We start from the raw sequence: 14,296 nt of genomic DNA, 5'->3' as shown, positions 1-14,296 counted from the left end.
CACGCTTGGGATTGAACCTAGGGTCCTTGTGCATGCAAGGCAACCATTCTACCAACTGAGCTGTATCCCAGCCCCAAGTTGCATTTGTTTGTATCACACTCTATCTCTAACATGAAGGTTCAAAAAGTGTGAAATGTGCCGGCATGATGGCACACGCATGTAATCCCAGTGACTTGGGAAGCTGAGGCAGGAGGATCACAAGTTCAAGGCCAGCGTCAGCAACTTAGTGAGGCCCTAAGCAATTTCCTGTCTCAAAACAAAAATTAAAATAAAGACTGGCAATGTAGCTCAGTGGCAGAATGCCAATCCCCAGTACCAAAAAACAAAAGGTAAAATGAGAAGATGCTCAATGTGATTTTAATGGATAATTTAACAGTTTATATATAATCATATAGTGATCATTCCCTGGCTTTCTAATGCAAATTACAAAACAAATGTATGGTGACTTAAGTGAGGTTCTGTTTCTTCCCTTGATAAAAATGAAAAGCAATGAATGCCACTCCTCGCTTCCCAGACTTGCCATCCAGGGCAGGAAATGAGCAGGAAAGAGGATTGGCCAGGGGCTGACCATTGTCGACATCCCCAGGTGAATACTTGGGGTTCATCTACTGTTCCCTCTACTTTTGTACATGCTGATCACGTTCCATCATTGATGGAAGAGAGAAAGGAAGGAGGGAGACTGGGAGAAAAATCCCCATTAGCACAGGTCTTCTGCTCTGGGTATGTTTGGTATGTTTTTGTCCAATCATCAATGACTGTACTTTTTTCATCTTTTACTTAATATAGTGATTCAACATAAGCAAATTAGGAAAGGAAAAAGGAAATAACACTGACCACTGAATTATATATACCTGGGTGGAGCTCACCTTACCTCCTAGTTGCCCTTGCCCTGTTTACTCCTTCCCTGCAGTGTGACTCTATTTCCTCAGCTCCCTTGTAGTGAGGCAGGAAAGGAGAAGACATGTGAGCCATGACCAACCCTCTACCCTTCCTTCTTCCTACCCTGCACAAAGCAGCAACCAAGCTCCAACCAAGCAGACAATGGGGGCCTGGCCTAGATCCCTGCACATCAATACCCAGGGGATCTTGTTAAAATACAGATTCTGACCCACTATGTCTACGGTGGGGACTGAGACTGTATTTCTCCCAAGCCCCAGGTGACGGCCATGCTGCTAGTGTATGGACCACACTTTGAGCAGCTGGTGTGCAGACCACACTTTAAGTAGTAAGACTCTAGGCAGAGCCACCACCAGGGTTTCTCTGTTTCTGCTGCCTCAAAGATGGTGGCTAAATGATAAACAGTGGAAAATACACCCCAAAAATAATAATAATAATAGAAGACCCAACCAGAAAGGGCCAGCTGGCCTTTCTTGGCTCATAACAAAGTTTAACTTGGGTCTATGATCAACCCCAGTGTTAAAAGTGCAGCAAGCAAATGAATCCGGAGACAGCTGCAGCCAGATCACGTTTGCGTGCAATGTGATCGGAGTTGGCCGGCTTCTATCAAAAATATATCCACCACCCTGACTCAGGCACAGGGCTGTAAACACAGATCTCCAGAGGCAATCACAGCCACAGCACGGCAACACTGGCCTAGGAACAGAGGACAAGAAGACACACGCTGGGCAGTCCTTCACGTCACATAGGCCCCCATCAGCCGAGCAGATCACACGGAGGTGGACGTGGAAGTTGTTTATTCTCAGAGACCACAGCTATGATTAAGAGATTATGAGTCTATAAAACCTGGGGAAATATTTGCAACACCTCAGCCCTCAACATCCTAGCAGTTATCCTGTTTGTCCAAAATTATCGGGAAGCAGATGAGAACTTGCATAGTCTCAAGGATACTGTGAGAAGCTCTGGTTTGCAGGGGAACCTTCTTGGTTGCTTGACTTTATGCTCCTTTTCTATTTACAAAGCAGACACGGGTACTAATAGAAAGAGTACGCTGCGTGACATAGTGTCACACGAAACTGGAAGAAGTGAGCAGGATTCCCACAGCCTCCCAGGAGCCTTTGCCAACAGCCTGGAAAACAGGTTGAACTCCATCCAAGAAGCTCCTTCTCACAAAAGAAGGCTGATTTTGTTTTTTCTCCTAATTCAAAAAGTAATTTATGTAGAACAAGGTCCACATTTACTTAGAATCTTCCCCAAAACTTCCAAACATTTTCCCTGAGTCTGCAAACCAACAGCACATGAGTTACAATTAACTCAGGCATTTTCTTTTCCTGAGGTCTCTTTCAGCTTGTGCAAGGGGCCTGCGGCAATCCAGGAGTGAGCTCCAGGGTACAAGTCCATCTTGCCATCCTTCTGGAGCTCAGTTAGCTTGGATCAGGGGTGGACCCCTGAGCAACTCTCTCAGTCTTTGCTTCATTCTGTTCCTGATCCCTTCTGACCAGGACTTCAGGTCCACCTGAGAGATCCAGGTTGTATCACCTGGAGGAGCAGGTCATTGATAAATACAGAAAAGTTCAAAAGAAAGAAAGCATGAGGGGCTGGGGATGTGGCTCAAGCAGTAGCATGCCTGCCTGGCGTGCATGCGGCCCAGGTTCGATCCTCAGCACCACATACAAACAAAGATGTTGTGTCTGCCGAAAAAAACTAAAATAAATAAATAAATAAATATTTAAAAAAAAAAAAAAAGAAAGAAAGCATGAGCCCTGAGATAACAATGGGTACATTTCCTTCTGCTGCATGGACAGAGTCTGTGCTAAGACTTTGAGCATGGTGGACTCTCCCAGCCTCTTCCTGCTGGCCCCAGGCTTACCCCTAACGAGGCTGTTAGGGCTCCTTTTTCTGCTGAAGTAAATTTCTCCTCTGGCTAGGCCACCAGACTGCCCTCTAAATCAGCATTCGGCAAGGTGATCCTCTACAGGGACTTCAAACTGTTTTATATTTTTTTATTTTATACATAAAAATAAATGTTTTGACATCTTAAAAATCTTTCTGGCTGGGGAGAGACTGCCCCGATGGAGCTAGATACTTCTTAGAGAAAGTGAGGGCCCAGCTGTGCCAGGCCTCTGAGAGATCAGTCACCCCTGCAGGGCCAGGCCTCCTCTCTCTGGCCTGTCCAGCCCAGGCAGCAATGATCCTCTGCCAAGTACCATGTCCAGGGACCACACAGAGAGCTCAGAGCCTGCCAGAAATTACTCAACTGACCTGCTCAGCAGCCCTGCACTCGGTGGCCCAGACTCCCGTCACTACTGCCCCTCTGTCTCCTGATCACCCTGGTGTTTCCCCGTGTGGCCCTGAGTGAAGACATGCCAGGCCTCCTGGCTCTGGACCTGTAGGGGGCCGACTTTGCTTCCCAAGCCTCTCCTGGGTCTCTGTGGCCTACACCTGGGTGACAGGCATACGAAAGAACACAACCTCGCAGCTCTGGATGGAGCCCAGGGCCTGGTGCAAGCTGGGTGAGCACATCCTCAGCCCCCAGACTTCCCTTTAAATTTCTAATATTCAGGGTCCCACGGGAACATTCTGACATAGAGGCTTCAGTCCCAGCCTTGGCTTCCCTACACTCTGAAATTATGTTTTGGCAAATAGTATAAAGCACGCAGAGGAAGAGGAAGGGGAACACTGTGATTTCACGATCAGGAAAAAGACCTGCGATTCAAGTAACTGAGCCTTGGTTTCCATTTAATTTGTATAATGTCACCACCCTATATTTTTAGGAAAGGCTAGAGGGTTAAATAAATATGCACCAATTTAAGCTCACCCTTCTGGTACTTATCCATGAGCTAGTAATTGAGACTGCTTAAGCTCCCTAAACGAAACACACAAGACCCTCACGGCTCTGCGGCAGAACTTAAGGTGTCATCCAAAACCACAATGCTCGAGCTGGCTTAGAACACAGAAGCAACTTTCCATGAAAACCAGTCCTGCTTCTCTGTGATTACCCATACCAGCTCCTGGGCACTGGACAGAGCTCTTGGCAAGGACTCCAGACCTCGAATGGATTTCTCAGCCAAGCACCAACAAGCAGAAACAACTGTCAAAATATAGGTCACGTATATTATGCACATTTACAGAGAAAGTAGGTAACAACACCTGTCCAAGGTAACACCGACTTAAAATGTAATAACATTTCTGCCTCCTATTTAGAGTCAAGGGGAAAAGCTAATTATATGCTTTTCTAACTGGGCAATGCTATGTCAGTGGGACAGACTTTAGGAAAATTCCAGCTGAACCAGTTCATTCTTTGAAGCATTAGGTCAAATATGAACTTACCAGCCCTCCGCATGAATAGCTGCATATTTAGAAAGAACAAAAACTTTCTTTGAAAAGCCTCCCGACATGGACTATTAAAGGCTTACTTGGTAGGAAATAAATGAAGAGAGGGAAACTCCACAGCAGCACTGAAGAGGGCACAGCTTTTGTGCTAACCTTGGTCTCCACGCTGAAGGTTCAGAGAGACGTGGGGGCCACGGGGTGAAGGAGAACCTTCACTCACACCTGGCCCGCCGCTCCCGAGCTGGCCTGGTCTGTCCCCACAGTCCTATACCCAACCCCAGCTTTCTGAATGCCAGCTCTTCCAAGCTACTCCAGTTGCCTCCAACTGGTCTTTCGGCCCTCACCCCTCCACAAAGGCCACCTGTGCCTCATCAAAAGGGGGACAGAGAGACAGAGCACCACACACATGCAAACTCCCCAGGGTCAGGAACAGTGAGAGCAGCCCAGCCCCCAGGTGCAGAGCCAGGAGCAGAGACCATGCCACCCCTCTGCCTACCTCCAAAGAGGCCGGAACCTGATGGACTCTCCCTCCCTCGTCCCCATGGAAGGAGCCCTTGGCCTTCTCACAACATGGGACATGGATGACACCTTTCTAACAACAAGGACACAACCCCGAGCCAAGCATTCCTACCGGGAATCTCAATACCAGAGCTGCAGGAAACAGGAACCATGACACTCATTCACTTACTGACTCCTACAGACACTGCCTCAAAGGCACTTTCTAGGTCCTGGACCACAGACAGGGTCTTAGGGAGCTCACACTGAGAGTTGGGGGTGAAGGGGGAAAGGGGAACACAACCACACTAAAGATGTAGGTTCAGAGTAACAGTGACAGAAAGCTCAACAGGGAGCCACTAGAGGGTGGGGGGTGAGGCAAGAGAGAGACAGAGACGGAGAGAGGGGGGGAGAGAGAGAGAGAGAGAGAGAGAGAACGCTCCCCAGTGACCAAGCACAGGGTGAGCATGTTGCAAGCACAGAGAACAGCCCTCAGGAAAGCCTAAGGCCTAAAGCACTCCAGAAGTCCTTAAGTACACAGTATGCCACCTCTAACTGGGCAGGGTCACAAAGAGAGTCCTACAGAAGGGAGACAGTGGGGAGCCGGGCACTACCGCGGGCATCAAGCTGGGCTACCATTATCTTCCTCCACACTGCAGGGTTAACAGTACACTTCAAGGACGGATAAAGCAACTAGCTCACACTGGAGCAAGGACCAAGATGCCATGCTGTTCAACAGCCAGAACAGTCACCACGAAGTGGGCCCATCCTGGGCCCCACCTGGGTCCCAGCCTCTCCGACATGGGTCGTGCCTCCCACATCAGGGTCCAGGAACCTGCTTCCCCAGGCTAGGCTGCTTCAGGAGATGCCAAAGATGTGAGAATCTCCCAGCTGTGGGGCCCAGTGCTTCTCCCAGCCCAGCCCACCAAGACAGAATCAGGCTGAAGGTCTAAGCCAAGGAGGTAGAGGTCTACGTGACCACAGAGGCCCTCACCAAGGATGTCTGTGGGTGCTGGACAGCCCACCAAGCCCCCTGGCTCTAGCTTCCTATCCAGTGTGCTTACTCTGCCTCGTGTCTTGGGAACCAGCTGCTAATTTACAACCACCTTCACTGGCTGGCTGACTCCCACTCTAGGACACTCCTATGGGCCCCACAAACTGGACCCTGCGCTGTCCTTGGTGCCTGTCATCATCCCCCGCCAACCCCCCTGACCTCAGGACTACAACCCAGATGCCTACTATCTGGCCAGGCACCACCGCAGGCGAGTCTGACCCACTCCAAGGCCAGGCCAAGGGTCACCTCAAAACAGAGCAGAGAATGGACTTCATACTCCCCTTGTAGCCATTATTCTTTCAGAAAAAGCAAAGGTTAAAGGTCATTTCTAAGGCACCCACTCAAGTGTGGAGAACAAATGATTCCACTAATTGTTACTCTGGGTAAAGTTTAGCAAATATTTACATCACCCTGTCCACAGTTCAGTGCACATGCTCCAGGGAGGAGGCAGGTACAAACTTCAGTTGGGTTAAGGAATAAATTACCAGCCAACCTGGGATACTCTTAGGAGAGAAAGGGGTAGTTATTAATAATAATGTGACAAGAGTCCCTTTAGGTCCACCTGGACCACCTGGTACAGGTGAAAAAGAGAATTTAAAAAAGAGAGGCTGACCACAGCTCCAGGACCTCGGGTGATTAGAAATTCTATGACTCTACTTTCAAAGAAAATCAAGGGGTGGGTCTCTTTAGCCTTCTGGGAGAAGAAGGGCTGTCATACCAATCACTTCCTTCCAAAATAATACAGGTATTTACACACAGGAACATGGCCTGGACGAAGACCCAAATACAGAGAACACAACCCTTTCCTCTACAATCTCCCAGAATGCCAAGACCCAGCAGGACCTGGGTGACACTTCAGAAATTAAGATTTGGGCTGAACATCAACTGCAGACGGCTTAAACCCAGGAGAGGAAATCCATTTCTGTCTGTGGTGTACTCTGGGAGGGGCACTTCTTAGGGAACTTATGGACCGGAAAGAGCATTTCTGGACACAGTAAAACACAGTGTCATTGTAAGCACCACGTGCTCCATGAAGCCTGTCCTGGATCACACCGGCTCCTCACGGAAACACACTGGGGAATGTGACTCCCTGTCCTCTACCTGCCAAGGCTGCTCTGCCTGTGACCCAGGGCTCTGAAAATGCTGAATCAGGCCCCTCCTCTTACTCACTTTGTTGCTTTTGGCAAGAAAATTAACCCCCTCTGCACCTCGGTTTCCTTAGCTGGAGGCAGAGAAAGTGGCCGCCCATGGCAACGCAGACTCGGGCAGGGCTGCGCTCTCGACTTAGGGGAGGCTTCCTCAAAAGCCAGGAAACCTTCAGAACTTCTGGGTGGGTCCTGCAGCAGTGAGGACTGCTGGGCTGGGCGAGGGGGACGCTGCCTCTGACTTCAGAGAGAGGAAGATGTCCCAGCCCCTCTCACTGCAGGGATTTTCATGGAAACAGGTAAATGGGGGCGATCTGCTGAGCCCGGGAAGGAAACACAGGATCAGGACAACAAAGGGAGGCAGACGAGGCCAGGAAGTGAGCACTCAGGGAGGAAGTGCTGCTCAGACTTCCCACCCCACTCGCTCACCAGCTCCCCAGAACCAGAGGACCCACAGGCCAGACTGCGGGGAGTGGCCTGTTCCTGCCCAGCTCCCCAGGACAACGCCCTCGAGGACACCCAGCCCCCCCTCATGGAGACACCTCCATACGCCTGCCACCGTGGTCCTCACACATTCATGGCCCAGTTCTCCTCTTCTGTCCTTGAGATCTACAGGTGTGAGAAAGGAAACGGCACCTGGGCTTTTCCTGTGAGACCCTGAGAGGGTTCCTTCCACTGACCGGGACCCCTGCTTTTCACCTGTCACCAACTTCTCAAAGTAAAACTCCCCCAAGAGTGGCGGCTTCTGAGACAGGAAATGAAAATGGCTTCTGGATCATCTGAGGTGTCCCAGTCAGAGCTCAAGCTAACCAACTAAACCCTCGGGGCTACCTGTGCCACCCCCTGACACGTCCCATCAGGGCTACCACTTTCCTGCCTCACTCTGCCCTTCAGTAAAAAGGCCAGTTCCCGGAAATCAAAGGCAATCAATTCCCTCTCCATGACCCTGAGCTGGCTGCTCTGTGATCCCTTCCGGTTGCACCATATACTTCCTGTAAAGGGACTCTCCAAAAATAAGCCTCCTCTTTACAGGAAAGGGATCCTCTCGAGGATCTGTGGAGATGAGGCAGCTCTGTGGAATTTTCCTTGAAGAGACGTCACACAGAAAGAACCAAAGTCCCTGAGAGAGAGAGGCAGGGGGATGGAGAGGAAGAGAGATCCTATTTTGGATTACTCAAAGGAGCTAATTTTCTTTTTCTTTTTTATTTATTTATTATTTGTAGAGGGACACAATACCTTTATTTTATGTATTATTTTTATGTGGTGCTGAGGATCAAACCCAGGGCCTCGCACATGCCAGGCAAGCACTCTACCACTGAGCCACAACCCCAGGCCTAATTTCCTTTTAAAAAAGAAGAAGAAACAGCAGCAGCAGCAGCAGTCCCTCATGATATTCTAAAGGGGGAAAGGAAAGAGGGTTTTGGGTTTGCCCAAGAGAACAACCTCTCTTTTCTCAATTACTAACCATGGATACCCTAAGGACCTATATGGGGTTTTCCAAAAAGCCAAAGTTTGGAAATTTGCATACAGATGGAAAAGACGAAGTTCAGAGCAAAAGCCTGAGTCATCTCACCTTCTCAGAGAGCACAACCACTTACACTGGACGGCCTTCTGCCAGGGACGCACCCCACCTGGCCTTGGGGAACTCACCAACAAAAACAGTGATCTTACTTCAAGTGCAATAATTATACTTGGAACAGGGGGACTGCTTGTCCAGGGTCAGAACATGCTCTCCTCCTCTGCATTAATCCATAAGATAGCACTGCGAAGGATTTATAGGATAGGCTGCACACCTGAAGAGTTTTAGGAATCATACCTGAATGAGCAGGCCGAGCACAGGGTCAGAGTCCTTGGTGACCTCAGTCTCCTACAGAAAAATCACCACTATACCAAGAAGCTCTTATACCTGACAGCCAGTGGGACCAGTGCAGCCAAGGCCTCTGCAGGGGACCGGGTTCCTTTAGTCTTCTCAGGCTGCCGTAAAATAGTAAGATAGCCTGAGTGGCTTACACTCTTTCACAATCCTGATGGCTAGAAGTGCAAGATCAAGGTGGCAACGGGGTTGGTTTCTTCGGAGGCCTCTGCCCTGGGCTTACAGATGGCTGTCTTCTCTCTGCATCTTCATATCCTCTTGCCTCTGTACGTTTGTGTCCATATTTCCTCTTCTTACAAGAACATCAGTCGGACTGGATCAGGATCCACTCTAATTTACTCTCCATTGCCCCCTTAAAGACGGTTGTGCCTAAATACAACCCCATTCTAAAATCCTAGAGGTGGGGCTTTCAACACACGCATTTTTTTTTTTTTTAAAGAGAGAGAGAGAGAGAATTTTTTAATATTTTTTTTAGTTTTCGGTGGACACAACATCTTTGTTTGTATGTGGTGCTGAGGATCGAACCTGGGCCGCACGCATGCCAGGCGAGCGCGTTACCGCTTAAGCCACATCCCCAGCCCAACACACGCATTTTTGAAGGCCACAATTCCACCGTTACAACTCAAGTGCTGGAAAAGGCAAGTCTAGCTCTGCTGGAGAACCAGGGTCTCCCTGGAGCCCATGTGAAACTGAGACACAGAAAAAACCCAGGGTGGGACAGGAGGGCTTGGGTCATCCTGAAAGCACAGTGGCCTTCCTGGTTTGCTCAAGGAGGCTCTTCAGCTGTGGTTTATGAAAGGTCCCGAAATCAGTTCAGTGGGTCTGACCATGATCGGCACTTTATTTTGTTTAATGAAATCAAATAGAAAATACCAGTGTAGGGAGGGCTGGGGCTGGGGCTGGGACTGGGGCTTGGTGGCAGACCGCTTGCCTACCATGTGCAAGGCACTGGGTTTGATCCTTAGCATCACATAAAAATAAACAAATAAAATAAAGGGTTTTGTAGATGCTATCCATCTACAACTACAAAAAAAATTTTTTTTAAAGAATACCAGTGTATTATAGTGACTAATTCATAAAATAAGGATTGTTTTTTGAAACTTTTGTTTCTGTTAAAATACACATACATTAAATGTGAGAAAAAAAGAATACAGGTGCCTTGGGTCATCATATAAAATTTGTAGAACAGGATCAAAACATTTTTTAAAAACTGGACTCCTCGCTTTCCTCCGCTACAGACAGCATGATCGTTTTTTCTGCTGGGTATCTCATGCTGAAAGGCAGAAGACCGAAAAGATGAAGCCTGGAGACTCTAAATCTGCACAGCCTGGATTCAAATCCTGGTTTTGCCAGTCACTAGCTGTGTGACCTCAGGAAAGTGTCTTAACCTCTCCATAACTCAATTTATTCACTTTCAAACAGGACATGATAAAGCGGCACCTCAGAATTGTTGGGAGGATTAAATGAGTTAACATGCATAAAGCACATAGCAGGAACTGCACAGATGTTTGCCGTTGATGACAACACCATCCATCATCCCTGAAGCTGTCCCAGGTCCCACTTTGCCAAGGGGCAGCCATTCACACTTCCAATCCCTGACCCTCATTCCAGCCCTGGACCCTGCTAACCATCGGTGCCTCTGACTTTGACCAAGTTTTTTAAAACAATTTTCATTGTCTAACCCTCCAGACTAGAGCAGTGCGATCAACAGAACTTTCTACACAACGATGGACTGCCAACCGGCTCTAGACCTACAGGAAGGGAGGGAGCAAGTTGGGATTTCTTTTATCCCTGTAATTAGCATCCCTTCCACTAGAGGGAAAGCAGATGGTCTGATCACAATTAGTCGAAGTGTCAGCAAAGTTGTCCTAGTTGTTTGCTCAAGCATGTATCCAAGTGCTATGTGCCAGGGCCCACACAGGCACTGGGGACACACAGTGACAAGCGCACAGGCAGGACCTGAGATGCACGGAGCAGTCACTGAGGCCCCTGGCTAACCCAACCTTCCCAGCAGACACCCCCAGTGTGGCATCCAGCAGAGACTCAGAAGTACTTATGGAGCCCCCCGCGGGAAGGGGCCTGGGCTCACTCTACACTCTGACCCCAGCACCTATGACCCAGAGGTGGCATCACGTAGCAGAGAGCAAGGACTCCGAGCTAGGCCACAGACCTGGCTGCAAAGCTCAGCTCTGCCACTCACAGGCTGTGACCTTGGGAAATAACAGAACCTAGCATTTTTGTTGTGAAGATTAAATAAGCTAGTCTTTGTAAGGTACAGAAATAGTTCTCTGCCTACAGTAAGTGCTGCTCAACACTTTTAAAAAATAAAAAGCACCTGACATACAGCAGGTCCACATTCTTGGAAAAATGGGCTAAAAGTTGGTTAATGGGCAGGTTTTCAGCAACAGGGTACTGGACAGGAGGAGCATGGGCTAAAGCAGGGGAACAGCAGGCAATGGATGTAGCAGGGAAGGAACAGCTCACTGAGTGCCCGGGGAATGTGGTAACTGCGAAGGAAGAAAGCCTAGCTGGGCCCATGCCAAGAGAGCATCAAACACCAAACAAGACACCGTGGTAGCTCGGGAGCACAAAGCTGGGCTTTGCAGAGAAGAAGCCCGCAGTGTGTGGGGCTGGAATCAGGAATCCCTGAGGCTTCTAGTCAAGACACTGCATGGACCAAACTCCCTGTCACCGACCAGACACTTCCCCACATTCAGACTACTACAAAGCGCAAACCTGGTTACCAGGTGAGGCAGTGCCATTCCTGGAAAAGGGGGTGCCGGCCAGCAGAGCTGAGTGGGGCAGTTTCCACCATGTTGCTCATCTGTGGAACTACTTTTTTTTTTTTAATAGCTCTAGACAGGCAACATACCTTTATTTTATTTGTTTATCTTTATGTGGTGCCAAGGATGGAACCCAGGGCCTCACATGTGCTAGGCAAGCGCTCTGCCACTGAGCTACAGCCTCAGGCTTCCAGAAGCTTTCTTTAAGGATGGAGCAACACCTACTTATAATTTTCAATATATTTCCACAGAGAGTGATCCAGTTCTGGGCATGAATTAAAGTTCCCTCTGCTGCATTTTTTTAAAAGACAGCTTCATTTCTAGTGGGCAGTCAACAAACGGGTTAGTTATCTACTCACCACAGATGGATATTACACGCTGCACTACTTCCATATTATTTCCCTGCCGACTTGCCCTGCTTGACTGGAGAGAGGCAAGAAAAATAAGTAAAGAAACTTTATCGTATCATCCTTAAAATATAATCTTGAAAGGGCTCAGGCTGTAGCTCAGTGGTAGAGCGCTTGCCTAGCAGGTGTGAGGCCCTGGGTTTGATCCTCAGCACCACATAAAGATAAATAAGTAAAGGTACTGTGTCCATCTACAACTTTAAAAAAAAATTTAAAAAAAAAAAGAATACATTACCTGGGGTTGGGAGTATCACTGGTAGAGCACAAGCTTTTGCACACATGAGGTCCTGGGCTTGATCCCCAGTGTTACAGACACACACACACACACACACACACAAAGAATGCCTTATCTACTTTACAGTGAACAAACTATGGTGCTTAATTAACACTGAGAATTCATGTAAGTGCCACCTTTGGGTTCTGCAACACTGAGACCCCTTTAAGCCCACGCTACCATGTTAAGCCACTGTGGTCACCCATATGCTCTAGAACAGGTCAAACACCTGTCGAGCTGTTGAGGGATCACTCCAACAGGTGACAGGAACAGAGTGATCAACTATGTACAGTACATATCTCACTCACATCCTGACAAATAAGACACACCAGTAAAGATCTGCAGATAAATCTGATTTATTATATAAGCAATCTTCCACTCACAAGTGTGAAATTCCTATTCTATTCACCTTGTGAGCTCAATCAATATCTGGCACAGGGTGAAGAAATAAACACAGGGACAAGGAAGCCAAACTCTTATGTTCTGGAATTTAATGGACCTGACTCTATTCACAGCTCTTTCCTACCTGGACGACCCTCTGCATGTTACCTGACTCTCTAGCCTCAGTTTCTTTCACCTGTAACATGAGGACAGAGTCAACTTCAACAAGAGGTGACTATAAAGATCAAAGGATTCAATATCTCTAAGATCCCTGGCAAACAACCAACCCCCCTTGCCCCACTGCCACCTGCTGGGCACCCACATGGATGACCATGTTCCATTGTGATCATGGTTTTCATGGTTTGAGATCAACAAGAAAGAAACCTAAAATGGGTTAGGGATGAGGGCAGTAGGGAACCCTCATCCAGAAAAATGGAAATACATACTGAAATGTTTTTGACCTTTGGGAAGCTGCTAAGTCAGTGGTCCGGGGTTATCAGTGTCCATCAAAACCTCCAAGGAAAACTTTTAAAAATACCGATGCTGCCAGGCACTTCGCACACACCTGTAATCCCAGCAACTCAGGAGGCTGAGGCAAGAGGATTTCAAACCCTGAATATTTACTACCTAGCTTTTTCCAGAAAATGTTTGCTGACCCGTGTTCTGGACATCTTATAGAGCAGTGGGAAAAACAGATAACAGACCCTATAAATAAAAGAGCATGGCTGGGAAATGTTATTTATAAAAACAGGCAGTAGGCTGGATTGGACTGCAGGTCTGGTCTGCCAAGCTTTGGTTAGAACATTATCTAGAACACAGCAGGCCTTCAAGATAGCCAGGTGCAGCAATACACGCCTGTAATCTAAGCAGCTTGGGAGGCTGAGGCAGGAGGACTGTAACTTCAAGGGCAACCTCAGCAATTTAGAAAGACTCTGTCTCAAAATAAAAAATAAAAAGGGCTGGGGATGTAGCTCAGTGATAAAGCACTCCTGGGTTCAATCCCCTGTAAACCCCTCCGCCCCCCCCAAAAAAAAAAACTGTATAAACATTGAAGAAGTTAGGTAAAACACTACCCTTGGTCAGATCATAGGTAGGATATTATGTCACATTAACATAAAGACATTACTAAACTGCAGATCATTTGGTTTAACCATATGGATGAGGGTATGGAAACCCTGCCATCCAAGGGCAGCATGGGAACTGGAAACACTGTTCTTCAAGACAAGATTTAATGAGGACATGAGAGCTGCCAGAATACCAGAAAGGCCAGCATGTGAAGGAAGGTAAATCAAATTGACTTAAGTATAGACAACAGACAAAGGAGTAAAACAGCATAGAAACTACCCAGAAAGAAAACCATGGCTTGCACACTATAATCCTGGCATCCTGATCTGGGGCCATGAGAGTCCAACAAGTAATTTCCCCACTGCCCAGTCCTCAAGGGATTCCTGAACTGACTGTGGGCTGGAAGAAGAGCTCTCCCTTTGATCTAGTACAGGTTAAGTATCCCTTATCAAAAATGCATGGGGCCAGATTGCTGCAGATGTCAGTTCTTTGGATTTTGGAGTTTTACATAAGTTTGATGGGTGAACAACCCTGTCGTGGTTTGGATGAGGAGTCTCCCAAAAGCTCCTATGTTAGTGCAGAGGTGAAA

General features: G+C 47.9%; 1 long non-coding RNA gene across 1 annotated transcript in view; it reads left to right on the top strand.

The window, feature by feature from the left end:
* Positions 1 to 604: 604 nt before the first annotated feature.
* Positions 605 to 14,296, top strand: part of LOC125616084 — a 25,571-nt gene continuing 11,879 nt past the window's right edge. Inside the window, exon 1 of the long non-coding RNA XR_007346700.1 lies at positions 605 to 724. This is a non-coding gene — a long non-coding RNA (uncharacterized LOC125616084). The remainder of the gene's footprint in view (positions 725 to 14,296) is intronic.

This window comes from Marmota marmota, unplaced genomic scaffold (assembly GCF_001458135.2).
Source record: "Marmota marmota marmota unplaced genomic scaffold, marMar, whole genome shotgun sequence".
Lineage (NCBI taxonomy): Eukaryota > Metazoa > Chordata > Mammalia > Rodentia > Sciuridae > Marmota > Marmota marmota.
Note: the sequence above shows the minus strand (reverse complement) of the source record. Positions and strands in the feature narration are given on the sequence as shown.